The 12,849-nt window shown below is 43.4% G+C and overlaps 1 long non-coding RNA gene across 1 annotated transcript; it reads right to left on the bottom strand.

Moving 5' to 3' along the window:
* Positions 1-399: 399 nt before the first annotated feature.
* LOC120902850 lies at positions 400-1,794 on the bottom strand. The gene is made up of 2 exons (XR_005739492.1): positions 1,510-1,794; positions 400-836 (listed from the first exon to the last, which is right to left on the bottom strand). It is a non-coding gene; the product is annotated as an uncharacterized LOC120902850 (long non-coding RNA).
* Positions 1,795-12,849: the final 11,055 nt, after the last annotated feature.

The raw sequence follows: 12,849 nt of genomic DNA, 5'->3' as shown, positions 1-12,849 counted from the left end.
CTTCAACCATTAATGCTGATCCTTTGCACACGCATTTTCCCATGCATATGAAGTGGGAGATGGGAAAAGAAATCCAGAATTTGTTGCGCACACGTTGATTGGTAAATGGGCAACAAGAGCCTGGAAAGGTGCTTGCGTGAAGGGAATAGGAAACCGGAGGCCAATCTTTAGCCTATCTCCTATCACGGGCGAGTGTGCAACGAATCCATTTACGGATCTTTCGCATCCCGGCCACATCACCTTATGCAGTTTTTTTTTGCAAACAGGATGGTTGAGCCCTGGGACGGTTATGAATAATTCAGTGCTATCATGTGTTTTGTTTTATTCCCTTTTTTGGAGGGCTACCGATGAACGCACGTGAAACCGACAACCAGATTGACAGCAGGCATAATACATGGCCACGGTCACGTCACATCATAGTGTGTATGTTTTTTATTGTTGCATCAACACCATCAAAACGCCTTCCTCCTCTACCGCATACGGTAGGCATTCACAAAAAGGGTTTCCATGATGAGGATGGAATGGCTTAAAGTGAAAGGAATTTTTGAAGTGGATTCGAAAAAAAAACAGGCAAATACACCCACAAACCCTGAAAAAACTATGGAAAGGGATAAGGGAACAATTTTTGGCCTTTTGTTTTGGTTTTTGAAATTGAGTTTTAAATAATTTCATTTCCTACCGTTGTATCGTATCCCATGTTGTATGCCGTTTTTTCGTTTTACGGTTTTCCAAAGGTCTACTGACGAGCTTGCCAGTGTTTATCCATCGATGAGCAAAAAAAAAAAACCCCTCACAAAGGACAACATCACCACTCGTATTGGGTTCATTTCGATTACCTAAGGTAGCAAAAAGTGAACGAAAAACAGATAAGGAAAATAAATAGAACGTTGTGTAAACGGTACGCGTATTAGCAATGGTGAACGGAGATGAGCTTTGTGCAACTGCAAACGTTTAAAAAGCTAATGAAAATATTTGGAAAGACCTTTTGTGTTGCATTGCGTAAAGTTAAGTTTGTCATTCTTTGCTTTTGTCTTTGAGATGTACAGCAAACAGCGCTTGATGGAGTGAACCATATGAAAATACTGCGTGAGTAAAGATAAATACGTATGTATTTTACGATGTAATGAAACTTTATGATGAAAATGTATTTAATGTAAAAATACAGTGAAATAGTAGCAGATGAATAAACCTCAATAATCTAGATTGCATACCTATTACTTATCATCGAATGTAATGACTTTCATGTATGATATTTTAACATCCACATACTATACGATAACATTTGCCAATTGGCCTCGTGCTTCAAATCTCATCTCTGTTCACTGCGCTGCATTGCATCCAGTAGTATCTTCCCTATAGTCAGGCTGTCTAGGTCTAGGCTGCAGTGGTGTTCACATGTGGACGCTGTTTGAATATTAATCTCCCTCAACACTCAAATCATTAGCTTGAGCAAACAGCTAAACGTGCTCAGCGTTGCTACATTACATTAGGTAAATGCACTTCACTCACCTGTTGACAGAGAGCAGTTGTACGTAGCGTGTTGGTTTGCCTGCCTGCGTTCGTTTCCGTACAGAGTTGGGAGTACCGTTTGGCTTCAAAGTTGCGGGGCGATTTTCCACCATTTCGGATGGGAGTGTGTGTGGTGCTAATGGTAGACCCTGCTCAACAGACCATTACGCCAACGGCACACTTGGACGCATGGACTTGTATTTAATGCACAAATTGAATACAATCTATAGAACTAATCAACAGCTAATCCTCCAACCATGTGCGAGGTTGCCGGAAAGGTCAGGATGACATATCGCGGCTTGCTTTGATGAGGTTTGATGGGGAATATTTGCAGTGCAAGACTGTGTCTGGAAACACCACCAAACGATCAAAGGTGGTGTGTAATTGAAAAGCAGCGTTTTAGATTGTTAACATCTCTTAAAATATTCGTCCCAAAAATATACAGAGTAGAGTTATTATATATAGAGTAGTTATTATTGATAAACATCGTTCGTATTGTGGTAAGCATTGCGGTTAGCTGGATTAGAATGTTTCTTACATGTACGGTCTATTCATGTAGTATTACAGCATTCATTAGCAAAATTAATCTAACTAGCTGAACTTTAGAAAGGAGCTCCGACGTAGGTGCTTGTTTTGACTGCAGTGCAGCAATTTAGGCGAAGCTAAATATGACTCTATCGTTCCTAAAACAAGGAAGACCCGTAGTCACCTAATTACCTCTGCAACTACGTATATAGTCACCACCGCAACATGCAGGGACCACCAATCCCTGACGAATGTGTTTTCGGTTGATTCCAGCAAACGAATCATTACTTCCTCTCCCGTTACGCATACATATGCATGTAATCAGTTCCACCTCTTTGATGGTCCAGTAGGTCGGAACGGAAATGTAATATGCGTATAATATTAGCCTAATGAGGTTTCGTCACGTGGAAATGGAGTAAAATTGGCGCTCAGCAAAACACGCGCTGGGTAGAGATTATGATCGCAAACGGGCATATTATTTCGACATGTTGGTGTTGGTTTATAACAGCCAGATGAAAGTGGATGTAAATAATAATTTAGATTTTTATAGTTTCCTGTGACCTCTACGCATACCATAAATAATATTAATAAACTAGCTGGCAGTTATTCCCAAGATTGAGATAGTATCGTAAACCGCTAGGCACTTTACATCGAGTGTAAACTGCTACACCGAGTGGCAAAGTGATGTATGCAACAACAACAACAATGCTGCTCTTTGTAAGGGGAGTTAGAGAATTGCAATTGAAATAAGTTAAGCGTAACATCTGAAAATGTTGTAGAGTTTAAAACTTATGCTCATGCCAGCATAAGGTGTGTGCAAAGTTTCCTTGAAAATTATCCAGCTCTGAAAATTATCCGTTTCTGAGGACGCTGGCAACAAACATCATGACACGAGATTTTCATAGATATAGAGAAAAGAAGAAGAGAAAGAGGAACAGAGATAGAAAAGAGTAGATCGATATAGAGATATGGGAAAGATAGAGAAATAATATGAATTAGTAAGAAGTTATGTCGCTTTATAGTGCTTCGATCAAATTTGTATAGGTGTAAGGTAGGGCACTCACTTACTTATCAGCTTTGCGGTATGTGAGTACATGTACTACATAGGTGCCATATAGTCTCAGCTTCGTCCATCGCGACAGGTTCTTTGAGGTAAACTGATTTTTCAGACTGTAGAAAGAACTGTTAATTACCATACTATTGTCGTTGCGTACCTTTACCCCAAGATTGGTGAATTCTAAGACGACTTCAAAATGCGTTCATCTATCTGTACGTCACGCCTACGTAGGTTTGGATTATTTATTGGTATCAGCGGTCCGATGTTGCCACCATCAGTTTGGTCTTTGCCTCGTTTATCTTCAATCCTAGGTTCTCTTCCTGCCTGCTCGATCCCTTAGCAGGTTTCTGCTACATAGGAGAACAGTAGACCGATGATGTCTATATCATCAGCGTATGCCAGGATCTGGGTTGACTTATAGAAGATGGTTCCCGTAGTCTCCACCCTCGAGTTGCGGGTGGCCCTCTCGAGCGCCAAGTTAAATAGGAGACAGGCAAGCCCGTTCCCCTGGCGCCGACCTTTGGTGGTATCAAAAGGCCCTGAGAGTTTTCCATCCACCGTCTCCTGGCAAGTGACGTTGATCATAGTCATTATAACTAGCCTTATCAGTTTGGCGGGATTCCAAAAGAGCTCATAGCGTCGTATAGTTTTACCCTGGCTATGCTATCATATGCAGCTTTGAAGTCAATGAAGAAATGGTACGTGCCGTGTTTGTATTCTGCCATCTTCTCCAAGATCAACCGCATGGTGAAGATCTGGTCGGTGGTTGATTTTCCGTTTTGGAATCCTCTGTAATAGTTTCCGACGATCTCTTCGACGTGCGGGACAAGGATCAGGGAGAATATTTTATAGGCGGCATTCAACACCGTGTTACCCCTGTAGTTGTTGCAGTCCAACCTGTCTCCATTCTTCTGTATGGCGTATATGGTGCTGAGATTCCAACCACAAGGCATCGATTCGTTATCCCACACCTCAGTGACAATTTGATGAATCTCGTTTTCTAGTCGTGCACCTCCACTCTTGACCAATTCAAATATGTAAGGTAGGGCACAATGTTAGGTAGTAATTTAGTACTTACATTCCAATGGTTGAAAGACCCCTATCCTGGAAAAAATCCGTAAGACAGTGGCCTAAAAATGTTTTCACAAGCTCAACAACTTCCTGATTTTCAGTAAAGTATAGCAACTTAGGGCTATGTAAACAGCCTTTCTTTATCCTTCAACTACGCACCCATGCCCCCGAGGTAAAACCGGAAATAATCCAATTAGCAAAACTGTGCTGCCTTGCCAGTAACCACTTGAAGCGAGTGCTTACCTCGCCAAACACTGCCTTTTGTTGAGCCTCCCCCCTCTCCAGCCATTCAAATCACTGCTTGTATGTATTTGTTTCGCACAACTAATCCCTTTCAATTCTACAGGGAGCCGACTAAACGATACACGATAGCTGTCCGTTGCTGTCGTTCGGGAGTAAACGGACAAGGGCGTGAGAAGCGATAGCCCTCCCCTTGCACGTACGTTTTCCCCTGGAGTCATTGCCTGTGACTGTTTTGCCGGCTTTGATGATCCCTGTGGGGTGTGGTGGATGGAGGTGATTATGGAGCCCAAGCCAACCATCACGTGTGGAAGGATTTTAGCGTCAGGAGCATCTCAGTCTTCCAATAAAAACGACAGGTCAGTGCGTTCAAGCAACAGGCAGCTCTTTGATAGGACGAGGGTGAGCGTGTCGTTCGCTGTGTTGTCGGATGGACTCTTCCAAACAACATTGCATTACGTGAGCGTGTGTGTTACGGAGTGCCTGAGATTTTCCTGATGTGTTTATTGACTATCGAGTAGCTTGCTATGCAAAAAGATCGTTTCTTGTGGGATATGGCTAGCAGTCAGAAAAATCTGCTGCTCATTTTCTCCAATCAGTAGTTTCAGCTCACGGGTGTGTTGATGCTGAGAAGGGATTACCCTATTCGCAAATTTTACACCTCCACACAAAGAGGCTAATGTCCGCTTCAATTATCGTTTCGCTTCTTGGCAGCTCGAGGCAGATAGCTGCGATTGATCGAAAAGGAGGAGTATTTCTTTCTTCAAACAAGGGCAAAAGAAACAAGAAGCTTGATTGCTTGTGGCAATCTGCATGAGTAACGTGCTCCCAGGGCATTACGAGCTGAAACGTAACGATTGTCGGCTAATGCTTTGTGGCATTCTGGATCGATCCAGTGCGAAACAGTCCAGTACCAGCATCAAATCGGTCATCGGTAATGTAACCATGCCGAGTAGCACGAAAAGCTTAAGCTCGGGTCCGGAGGGATATGCAAGCCGGAGGATCTTTGCGCTGCTTTGCAGTTCGAACACTGTGTTTGGTTTGGATAATGTTGATATGACCCGATTTGCCGAAAAGGGAACGTCATCGATGAGAAAACGAGATGAGAGCGGGGGAGAGAAAAATTGGGAATTGGCACGAGGGTAAAGTAATCTACTTGAAGTTTCTCAATGAAGTGCAACTGTGTAGTGAAATGGTAATGACTAGAATCAAGCTAGGAGCGATATCGAGCCATATGGTTATGACATCGTTTGAAAAGATGTAATCAAACGTTCGATAATGTTGATAACACTGTCATACATGTTCCTTCTCGAAGTTATGATGTTTATGTAGGAATATTTTTATTCTTTTTTATTGTTGTCCTACGCGTTGAAGTTTAAAACGACCGTCTTCAGATTGAACCGATAAGCGTGACACCTTTCCGGTTTATTTCCCACCCGCTAGCCATAATCCTTCAGCAAACACCGAAAACATAGCAATAATCGTGTAGAAACTCTGCAACATCCTTCCACTGGACGTGACCGGCAGGTCGAATGAATCTCTCAAACGTTTCCAACCCAATCGACAACGCATTTATTGGTTGTTCGTTTAGTTCGTAGAATCGGAACATCTCGCTCTTCCTACAGCTGCTGCTCAGCATTCCTTCTTGGGCTTGGTCTTTAACGCCCCCTTTCTTTCTTTCTGTTGTGCCTTGAATACATAGCTGTCGCCTATAAACCGGAAAGTTTATCGAAAGCACAGTGGATTAATCAGCGATGGTCTGTTTGCAGCTGTGACAGCTTTTATTGAGCGAAGGGCGAATAACTCACACGTAAACGAGGGTCCAGCGTGACAGCGTGCGAATGAACGAGTTCCGAGCAGCTATGGGGCGACCGTTTGATCCATTAGCGGTGATGCAGTTTGGCTGTGGCGGGACACGCAGGCTAAAGAAACTTGAAAAAATTGAAACCTTTTTCCCCTTCTTTGAGCGCTCTTCGGCATGCGGTCAGCACAATTCACTGCTGAGACAGGTGGTTTCAGGATGGCTCTGCTAGTGGCTCTTTTTTGAGGGCACGCAAAACAAAGGATGGAACACGTTTTTAAGTTTAACACACTCATTACGTTGTCTTGGATACAGGATTCTTGGATGGTTTATGACAATATAAGAGTATGATGTTGCTTGTTCGGTGTAGGTGTAAGAACCTTCGCGCACACAAGCATGCAATAAAAGGGTTTGATAAACGGCCGGGCAGCATAAAGATTAATTATGCAGGTCAAATGGATAATTATTGTCCCAAAAAGAGAAAAAGAGACAGAACAAAACACAGATTCACAGCACTCACAGATGACATGACGGGTCGAAGGATCAAACAAATGTGATGCGAAAAGACGTGAGGCGAACGTGTTAGAAAAGAATCGCCTTGATAAGCGGATTGGCAGGGCGGGAAATCCTTTACTCGCCGTAAGCTTAAAATGGCTTCTTGATTGCGAAAACTCCAGGAATGTGCTATCTGTTCCTGGCGAACCATCCGTCTGTCACCCAGGTGCGCTGTGTAATGCTGTGTCAGGAATGTTTTTTGTTGCTCGCTGTAATGTTCACCTGTTTCGTCATACCATTTGGAACCGCACCGAACCGAACCGCGAGTTAACGTCGATGATTTATGATCGGTCGTGGAAATGGAGTTTAGCTGATTGTTGCAGGTAGGCAGGTGAGTTGTGAGTTTGGTATTTCGGGTCATTCGACGGCAAATGGCAAAATCTGGGGATAGTAGAAAAAATCCGTACCACACGATACTTTCGGGGTATGATCGTTGGAAAAGAGGGCTTGATTTATCAACCGACAGTATTTTCGTGCGGATTATCCGACGGGATTAATTTTTACGTGCCAGAGCAGTAGAATGGAAATCGTTGCGGCCTTTTTTGTTGCTCGAGTAAAGAGACAGGATTGGTTGTTGTTGTCGTTAGTGCTTGCAAGATTGGTAGGTGGGTTGATTTATGAAGAGATTCATTGGGTTTTTTGTCCTTTTTTGCAGGTATAACGGTTAGCTGAAAGGGGTCCATCAAAATTTGATGAACCAGCGATTGAACAAACGCATATTGAAGTAGCCTTTTTACACATCTTTTATCTTCTCTTCCTATAGCTTCCCTTCTCTGTGGACAATAAATCTTATTAATCGTTAAGGGGATGTTGTTTTTATCGTGGAGGCTATATAGGATGAGAACGGTGAGCCGTCGGCAGTTCATCAGGTGTCTGTATCGTTAAAATAGGCGGAATGTGATAAAATGAGGCCTATTGCATGTCAATAGCGATGCAAGGCGGCAAAAAAATGGTCGAAATATTGTTGGTTCAGCTGAATTGTGTGATGAACTGCTTTACGTTCACATTTAACCAATGCTTCTGTGGTGCGTTGGAGCATAGAAGAACGGGTCAAGGGAGAAATATTAAATGATATTAATTAAAAACACTGAAGAAGAATTCATATCATAGTATGTCCTAACATGATTCACTTTTATACCCGTACTAATTACAATATAAAAATTTGCTTGCCGTATACATCAAATATTGTGTTAAATATTCGAATTTTTAGAATGAGCAGATACGTTTGAAGAAAAGTTTCAGGAACATTGGTCTAAATTTCAATTCCCTCAAAAACCCGTCCAGGGAAGTTGATTGTACAAGAAAAGCAAAAGATGTTCCTGGTAAAAGACTGTATATTCACTCAACCTGCTATACTTACCCTTGCTAGCTTCTGTTCCAGTAGCTGCACTACCCTCAGGCAAGCAATAACGTTCTCCTTGAGAGTGGGTACGGTTCGGGATGTATGTTTTTTCTTGCAATCGACGTCATCAGCTTCATCATCGTCACCGCCAAAACACTGGAACCGGATGTGAATACCAAGTCGTTCATCCGGGTGTGACCGCCTGCACCTAAGAAGAAGAGCATGTGCGGCACTGATTGCATGCACTGCTTCCGGCAAAACCGGACCACAAACGGACGAATGGACGGATGGATGACGTACCCGTACCGGGGCACCCCGAACACGTTGTCCCAGGGATGTCGAGTACGCGCGCAACGACACGTAGGACACGAGAAGATCGCAATTGCATTCTCTTGTCACGTCCGTGTATGGAACTCGGCTCGAAAGAAGCGTACGCCATTTCCTCCCCTGTTTGCAGGGATCTTTCTTCTTCGATTCTCAGCCAAAGCCACATCTCGGTTGGATTAGCCGCAGGCATCACATTGCGCTGCACACCGGGGCTGGATGGAGCGAAACTATTGAAGGCCTACACTGATGCCCCTAGGGGAGGGGCGGGCCGGGCCCTGATGAAAGACCATTAATTTGTGCAAACAATGTTGTGGTTTGGCTGTGGATCGGTAATGGTTGACAAGGGGGAGCAAGGCAACCAATGTGCAAAGGAGTGTCGCTATATCCTTATAAAGCGGGTCATTGCCCCGCGGGCACACCGGTCCACCGGAACAGAAACAGGTAAGTTATTTCTGGTTTAGAAACCCAAAAGAATTTTCTTTTATTCTAGATGCCGTTGTTCATCCGTAAAGAATCTGTCCGTGTGCTTTTGACTACGTTAATAGGCCAACGAGCCCATCTTGGTTTACGCTTGGATGATGCGCATAGATAGAATAGAGCACGACGCAGTAGGAGGACTTTTGAGAGATGGCGTAACATATATGTTGTCTTCCGTCGTCAAAAATTTGTCAATGCCAGCGGGAGCTGCGTGGCCTTGTTTATCGTGTGCAATTTTTTTTTCTTTTCGGAACTCCGCGTGTTGTGTGTTGTTTGCTTTAGTCAGTACTCAGTCCGTATTTTGTGCGGTAAATGAAATGGGTGAAACAGTAAGCATCTGACAACTGGCATCTTGGGAGCAGAACGCAATTCGAAAGGCGTGTACCGTAATCGTAAAATATACGTAAATCGTCCAACAAACTTTACCATCAACTTCTATCGCATGGATGGGGGGATTAGGGATTGAGTATGAGGAGCATTCTTACCACGCAATGTCCGCAGGCGGAGCTACCTGGTCGTACATATATTCCGGATTTTGGTAGAGATTTTTCGGAAGCTTTATGTCACGTGAGAAGGTTTTGCAAACACACACGCTCTCTCCATCATCCATACAGGTTGGTTTATCGACGTCCATCGTTGTTTTCCTTGCCTTTATCGGCAGCCCAACCACCTCACTGGTCTGGTCTGAAGGATTCTCCGGTTTCCACCTGGTTTGTGGTAAGGTGCTCATCGTCCACAAACCAGAACCATCGAAATCCTGGCACGTCTAAGCTGCTTACAAAAGGATCTACTCGTTTTCAATTTTACCTTATTTCACCGTGCTCTGTGGTATGGGCGAGTTTCTGGATTGAAAAATAATAAAATACAGCAGGCCAGTGGCTTTTGTTTTACTGGTTTCTACTGGTGGTGGTTGTTTAATTGAAGAATACTGTGTTGAAGGGTGTAGGTTAGATATCATTTTTGAATCATATTTTATGAACACAATTCGTAAATAATTTTACCCGTAGACTACTATTAGAAAGCTACTACCAACGGAAAAAATATTAACGTATGCATGACCTGTTAAACTTATTTGGTAAAGTTTTTGCTACATAAAAATCATAAACTAATCTTCCAAACAATATCCCTCACATAATGGAGATGCCTGGTAATTCACGAGCGCAATAAATTCAAACTACTAAGCGCACACTAAAGTCAAACTTCATTTTCCAACGAGATGGATGATGATATCACAAGCATAATAGTCACTGCAGCACATCACCAAAAAGCTGAAGGTGTTTAGCAAAAAAAACCAAAAGGCAAATTGAACACTACACAGCTAACATTGTGTCGCCCGTCCGGCTTTCCCTGTTATGAACGAAGATGGACGGCGGGATGAGTCAACGTGTCGACAGGGATAACAAACGACGAATATTAATATACCATGGGAACACACCCAGATGCGAGCAGCGCACGGTGTCATTATACCATCGGTAAACACACTCCACTCTGCTACCGACGTTGAAAGGCGGAACGGATGACCCCGAGTGCTGGGGGAGCTCGTGCGCTACTGCTGAAGGTGACAACACGCAGTGACAAATTTCCCGAGAGCGTAATCACGGCGCTAGTGATGGTTGGAGCTGGTTGAAAACAGAAAAGGGATAATTGAATGAACTTTCTCATCGTACAGCGGTGCAATCAGTTTAGGGGTGATGGGAGCTGTTAGTTGGCGTTGGTAGGAGCTTCCATGGTGTTGTTGCATGTGTATTCGGTTGATGGGGGGGGGGGGGGAGGGGATGGACGGGAGACTAGAGATTAGAACCCAACTGGGATAGAGTAGACTATGGTTTGTACCAGTGATCGATTTGTTGCTATTATAAAGGGTTTAGGTGTTTGTTGCTGATACTATTTTAACTAAAAACTCGTTGTTATTGTTTAAACGCAACGAAACTAATGTAAAACGAAACAAGAACCGACGCACATGTGTGCGTCAATGTCCGGAAATGTGTACTTCACTTTACACCGTCTGGACGGCGTGGCGCAACCGAACGATAGGCAACAAATGAATAGCAAAAGAATGTGGTTGAAGAGAGCTGTGCAAAAGCGGCACGACATGGTATCGCAATGATTGCTCGAACGTTTGCATTCCACTTTCACACTACGACACTTAAGTGCGTGGCATAGTGCCATTTATCTTTTTCTCAGCTACCCCGACCATGGTCACGTCTTGTCGCTGTGGTAATAGTTTTTTAAATGCGCTCTTGGCCACACTTGGGTACAGAAGAGATTCGTTCCACTTTTTCTTGCTTCCTTTGTGTTTCGTTCTGCCCGCTCGGCAAAGGTGATGCCGTTTTGGGTGTAATCAAGTTAAGTGCAGGTTAAACCTGGGCTGGAGCTGTAGCAAAAGTGAAAAGAGAAATAACGAGAAAAAAAGACGGCGATGGCAATGGCTAGAGTAATATAGCCTTTTCTTTAAGCTTGCTTCACAGTCGAACGGTGAAGGGCTTTGCCTCGTTCTTCCGTAGTTTCCATGCAAGCACCAGAACACAGGAAAATTGTTCAGCATAATTGCCAGTTGCAGGGAGCAAAATGGTAGGCGAGTGGATTGAAATGAAAGGCTGCTTTGCTGCAAGGCGATAGGAAAACTGCCATTAGAAAATTGGTTAGTATATCTTGAAGAAATAAAGCACCGTTGCTGGAGAAAGACTTCATACGTATACTATTGGTATGAAAATGCTAGTGATTGGAACGAGGCGTATAGTGATGGAATGATCCTCTCCCTTCTCCGAGATAAACACCTACTTGTCCATGAGCTTCGAATACGTCGGGCTAGTATCCGGTTGGCCGTATCGACCTCACCAATCGCCGGTTTAACTCCCAACGTATTTCATCCGTGCAAGATAAAAATGCATTTGTTTGGCTTGCTGCAGTTCGTACGGAGTGAGAAATCAATTATCAGCATTTATCGGAAGCGGTTGCTCTTGGTATCGTCATCAAGTGCGAACGTGAGCGCGTGTAGCATGCGATGTATTGTTGTGTAGTTTGTTCCATTTTGCCATCAATTCAATGGCACTACTCGGAAAGGAGAAAGTAACGATCCATCAATGGAATTGCAAAATAAAGTAAATGGAGCTGTTGTAAGAGCGCATGTGGAGAGTATGAAGCAATAAAGCTGACTGTTTGTAGGAATTGTGTATGCTAAGTATAATATTGAGTGTGGTTCTCGAAAAGCACCTATTATTGTCGAGTCGTTTTCGTACATTTCATAGATTGCAATATAAAAAACTTAAGAAATAGTAAAGGTTTTATTGGTATGAAATATGCCGCTTCGATGAAATTTTCCTTGGGACATTAATCGCAGCAGTTCCTAATTGTACCTCTCAATGATTGTACATTGCTTAACATTGAATTATAAACGTATTTAAAATCTCCATAACAAATGTAGTATGATATTGTTCTAGATGACCTTTTTGTTCCAGCGAAGGCACGTGTTGGCGATGGGAACCCTTGCTTTCGTTGCAACTCAAGGTTGGTTAATGCACGATAACGAACCGATTGAATGAAAATTACGAAGCATCATCAACATTTACCGCTCCACGGTGAAGTGGCAAGCAAGGCACCAGCACTAACACTCCATTCCTCCAGTCGCAATGATGAATTGTATTTATTGAGTGAATTTGGAATCAATTCGATACAACAACTGGGACCGGGGAGGTAGGATACTGCTGCACAGAGGTGCCTCGCCGGAACGTGCACGCGTAAGCTTTCGGCTCACTTCACTTAACGACACTTATGGGCGAAAAAATTCCGAGCACGAACGGATTGCAAAGTTGTTTCGAGAGCAGCGCAAGCAGCAAATGGATGTTTCGGTCTGATTTTCGTGAAAAACCGGTACCCGTAAACGCGATGCGTATGCCAGTACCGCGTGCTTTACGACACTTTGGCCATAGTTGAATTGATGTTGAA

The sequence above is a fragment of the Anopheles arabiensis genome, chromosome 3 (assembly GCF_016920715.1).
Source record: "Anopheles arabiensis isolate DONGOLA chromosome 3, AaraD3, whole genome shotgun sequence".
Classification (NCBI taxonomy): Eukaryota; Metazoa; Arthropoda; class Insecta; order Diptera; family Culicidae; genus Anopheles; species Anopheles arabiensis.
This window is presented reverse-complemented; position numbering and strand designations above follow the sequence as displayed.